The sequence below is a fragment of the Urocitellus parryii genome, chromosome 3 (genome assembly GCF_045843805.1).
Source record: "Urocitellus parryii isolate mUroPar1 chromosome 3, mUroPar1.hap1, whole genome shotgun sequence".
Taxonomy (NCBI): domain Eukaryota; kingdom Metazoa; phylum Chordata; class Mammalia; order Rodentia; family Sciuridae; genus Urocitellus; species Urocitellus parryii.
Genome location: NC_135533.1, coordinates 152,748,753 through 152,753,839, shown reverse-complemented (window position 1 = coordinate 152,753,839; position 5,087 = coordinate 152,748,753). Strand labels below are relative to the sequence as shown.

General features: G+C 43.7%; 1 pseudogene; it reads left to right on the top strand.

The window, feature by feature from the left end:
• The first annotated feature begins 2,757 nt into the window (after positions 1–2,757).
• LOC144253791 (KH domain-containing RNA-binding protein QKI pseudogene) lies at positions 2,758–3,608 on the top strand (annotated as a pseudogene).
• Positions 3,609–5,087: the final 1,479 nt, after the last annotated feature.

The window sequence follows — 5,087 nt, the reverse complement described above, 5'->3', positions numbered from 1 at the left end:
CAGCCACTGTCTCCAGAACGTTCTGTGCATGACTGGGTCTTCCCTCCCTGCTGCTCCCCTTACTACCTGTTTTCTCTCTCCCGAATAATGCCCATTGCCTATCCTCATGCCAGTCTCATCTGGTCATGTCTTGCTTCAGTCTAAGAACCTGGAGAAGTAAGTGGATGGATCCCTTTCTATGGTGGGAACACTTTGCCGTGGGCTTGGGGGCAGGGCGGGGTCCTGTGGCAGGTAATGACAAACCAATTTCATGTAGTAAGTGGCTCTTGGAGGCCTGGATGAGCTTAGGGACTTGGAATATTGAATGTTGAATCAAAATTCAATATTGAACCCTCACAGCAGCCCCAGTGCATCTTGGGGGGTCCTTTAGAAACAGTGAACCCAAGTGGAAAGGTAATGTGACTTGTCCAAACCCCTTTAGTCTTCAAGTGAGGCAAGAAATTGGAGCCATGTGAATAAATGGGGACTATCAGGGTTAGCACCGAGCCATAGAGGGACTGGGAAGGAAGGAACAGGGAACAGGCAGGGGCATGGCTGAAGTACAGGGACATTGTGGCCCTGTCCAGCTGGGACAGTGTCTGAAAGGAGCAGTGACCTCTGGGCCTGCTGCCCAGAGGCTCCGTCCTGGGCCTGCTCAATCCTCGGAGCCAGTGGGGCTGTGAGGGCGGGTTTGTAGCAAGTCCAGCAGCCACTTCCTGCCTGGCCATGGGGGGGCGGCTCACGGGGCAGCTGGACAGAATAGAGTCCTCACAAATAGCTGCAAATTGAAGCACTGGCCTTGGGCGAAGTAGAGAGACTGACATGAGCCAAGCTTAAGCCTCTCCTTCCCTTCTAGGATGCTGGTGCACATGCAGTAATCCAAGAGGAAATAAATGCTCCTTCACCCACCCACTCCGGGCAGTGTCCTGTGACCCAAGTCCCCACCTGCAAGTCCTGGGAGTGCAGAGGGGGAGGGTCGACTGCTCACCGGCCGCGTGGCACGTGCCAGAGGAACTTGATCTCCAGGCTCAGGCTTGGGCCTGAGAGAGAGAGTCCTGTGGCTTCCATTGTTGGCCAGCATCTCTGGGGGACAGTTCCCAGGAGGTGCCACCCAACATAACCCAAGTCTGTGGCCAAGGCGGGAAAGACCTGGCCTTCCAGGAAAGAGCATCTTTAAATAGCAGAGCCATCAAAGATGGTCACACACCCAGCACGCTCAGAGCCCAGAGGTCCCGGGCCTCTCCCTCTTAGGCCACTGGGATATTTATTGTCCAAACGAGTCGGACACTTGCACACGTTTCCTTTTTCTTTCTGATTTCATACCCCCCTTCCTCGGATCTGCAGAGCAGCAGGTGTAACCTGACGGCCCCAGGCACCTGCGCCCACTGGCTCTGCTAAAAGTGTTGTAACCTACCCAGAGTTGTCTTCTTCATTGTCGGAGTCATACATGCTGTCATACATGCTGTGCATGCTGTGTGACTGGCAAGTCACACAGTTATGGCCTCATGTTCAAGTGATGACTGGTGTTGTTTTGTACCTACCAGGCTTTGCACCATGAGCTGTAATTCAAAAGGTGTGTAATTCTCTACATCAGGTGACATGACTGTTCCAAAACTCCCATGGTCTACATTAGGATTGTTCTGTGGGGCTTTCCCTAAACAGTAGATTTTGTCTCCTATCACCAATTCCTCTATTAGCATACATCTAGGGCATAAGATTGTCCATACAGCTGGGCCACCAGAACCACTGTGGCATATGTCGCTATATCTCCTTATAGTGTAATATATACACATTCCTCAACTTTCACTGTAGTGCATAGACAAGCCTCCATGGGGCTCAGCTCTGGACCCAGAGAAGGGCCAGTGCAGAGAGGCACACTGAGTCCTCAGCAGACAGTGCCCAGGGGTTGCCCCTGCCCATTCCTCCTGTCTGGTGCTGGTGTCATGGCATTGGGTGAAGTGATCTGTGGAGTCTGGAATATGGTCAGGGGAAGTGGTAATCCCAGATAACCTGATGCAGTTGGTGAAGGACAAGAAGCTCTTGAGCAGCCTGTCCAAATTCTGCAGGATCTTCAGCCACTTCTAGCAGTTGACAGAGGAAGAAATTAGCAGAGTACCTAAAGACACATACACACATTAAATGACAGTATAAAAAAGAAAAAGTGCAAAATTGCCTGATTATGTGGGAACTATTGTTCAGTTATGACAGAAACTGAATGTGTCTGTAAAAGAATATTCAGATTTTTGCCACTAAAAAAATGGTGTGACCACTTTGGAAAGCAGATTGGAGATTCCTTAGAAAAATTTGAGGAAACCACCATTTGACCCAGCTTTCCCACTTCTAGCTGTATATGCAAAAGACTTAAAATCAGCACATCATAGTAATGCAGTGACATCAGTGATCATAGCAGCTGAATTCACAGTAGGTAATTCATGGAAACAACCTAGATGCCCTTCAACAGTTGAATGTATAAACAAACAGGTACATATGCAGAGTGGAATATTACTGAGCCTTAAAGAAGAATGAAATTATAGCATTGGCAGGTAAATGGACAGAGTTGGAGACTATCATGGAACAAAATAAGTTCCAAATATATTCTCTGATAAGTGGATCAGGTCTATAATACTCTGGGGGAGACTCAAGGAAAGAAGTAGAAATTTTGGATTGAGCAGAGGAGAGCAGGTTGAGGGGAGGGTGTGTGGGGGTGAGATGGTGGAATGAGAAAGGCATTACTACCCTTTGTATGGTATGATTTAACAAATGGAGTGACTCTGCATCATGTACAACCAGAGAAATGAAAAGATGTGCTCTATTTGTGTAAAAAAATTCAAAAAATTTAAATATCTAGATTTTAATTTTCTTGGTAGGAACTTTGGCCCCAGAGGATTTACAGCTAAAGAATTTGAGACAGAAAATGGATGTAAAACAATGGCCTGAGGCAAAGGCTCAGTAAGAGATAAATCGAAGGAGGAGGAAATAGAACAAACTGAATCGGGGGCATATACATGAAGATTCAGATGTACTAATCAATGTAGAAGATGCTCAGAATAGAGCAAAGTAAAACTAAAGACAGCAGTTATGAGCTTCTGATTCTGAATGACACCTGCAGAGGTGCCAATGTTAAATCACCAGCCCTTGAGTTTTCTCTTGGGGCAACAGACCAGCTTCTCCTAGGATCATACCTGGAGCTGCACATTTTCTCTCACCAGTGACCCTGAGTACTCGTCTCCAGCTGACCCTACCATAATGCCTTTGATCAGACAAATACAGACCTCTGTCATGCCAAAAGGAAATCCTCACACTACTGCTGTGATTGTCCCTCCAGGGCCAGAGGCTGGGTTGATCTATACACCTTACAAATACCTTACACGTTGGCACCAGCCACTTCAGTCCTTGAGTGCCCCATTGAACTGAATGTTGTGTGAGGTGCAGTGTCTACTAAAGTATGAAGGCACAATATGTGTCTCCATCCTTTCCAAAGGGTTGTGACCAAAGGTGGAGTTCATAGGCAACTAACCTATCAACTTCTATCTCTGAACTCTTTGCCCAATAATGACTTGAACATCCTGCCTGCTGATCACTTAAGTGATCATTGCCTTTGCTTGCCTGTGGTCAATGCAGCAAGATGAGGGACTTGTTTGTTCATTTGTCTTACCATCTAGGCAAACAAAATACAAATAAAACATTGTCTTCCATCTCAGCTTTTTGTCCACCAACTCCACCCCTGTGTGGATGAAAGTGGTTCTAGAACCTGTACTGAATAATAGTAAAGTATTAGGGACCAAATCATTCCAAGCACTGATCATCTTTCAATGTCTACCCCAAGAGACTGGTAAGAAGGCTTCCATGGGAGACATATGGCCCTTGACTACACAGTGACAGAGGGAGTTACAGTGAAAGACTTCTAGGAAACTTTTCTTCTCATAGAAAAGTCATACTCTCTCTGAATGAACTGTGTGCTGATGCAACATTCATGAACTCGGTCAGGCAAGTCATTGGTGAAGTGATTTGAAAAGTATTAAATTTCATGTACTGTTCAGTCACTATAGTGCCCTCCAAGGGAAGAAGGCATTTTTAAAAATACATTTCCTCTCATATCTGAAGTATACGAAGATTATGCCATGAGAGAAAAACTTAAGAAGATGTTTTAAAAGTAATGCAAAGAAGAAAAGTCCAAAAAACGATTTTTAAATTTCAGAGTTATTTAAGAGCTAAAATTTAAGAGTTATTGGGATAGAAGAAGGCAAAGAGGACCAAATCACAGGAATATACAATCTATTCAATGAAATAATACCAAAATCTTTCCAAACATGAAGAATAAATTGGAAATCCAAATTCAATAAGCCTACAGGATGCCAAATGTACAAAATCACAACAGATCCACATCAAGGCACAGTATAATGAAAATGCCCAACATACAGAATAAGGAGAGAATTTTAAAAGCCACGAGAAAAAGGAATAAGATTACATATAGGGGAAAACAATTGGGATAATGGCAGATTTTTCAACCCAGACCCTGAAAGCCAGAAGATCCTGGAACAACATATATCAAGCTCTGTAAGATAATTGGTGCCAATCAAGAATCTTGTATCCAGCAAAATTAAGCTTTAGATTTGAAAATGAAATAAAAACTTTCCATGATAATCAAAAGTTAAACGTATTTATAACTAGACAACTGGTGCAACCAAACATCCTTGGCAAAATATTTCATGAACAGGAAATGAAAATCAACAGAGGGAGGTATGCAGTAAGGAAAAAACTAATCAAAGAGGAAAACCAAGTCAACTTAAATAACAAAAATAAACAAATATGGCTGGAAATACAAACCATGTCTCAATAGTAACCCTAAATGTTAATGGCTTATACTCACCAATAAAAAAAAAAGACATGGGCTTGTAGATTGGACAAAATAAAAGACCCAACAATATTCTGCCTCTGGGTAACTCATCTGATATGAAAAGACATACACAAACTGAAGGTAAAAGGTTTGGAAAAATCATACCACTCACATGGACTGTGGAAGCAATCAGGGGTTTCCATACTAATATCAAATAAAGTAGACTTCAAGTCAAATTTAATCCAAAGGGATAAAGATGGACATTACATAC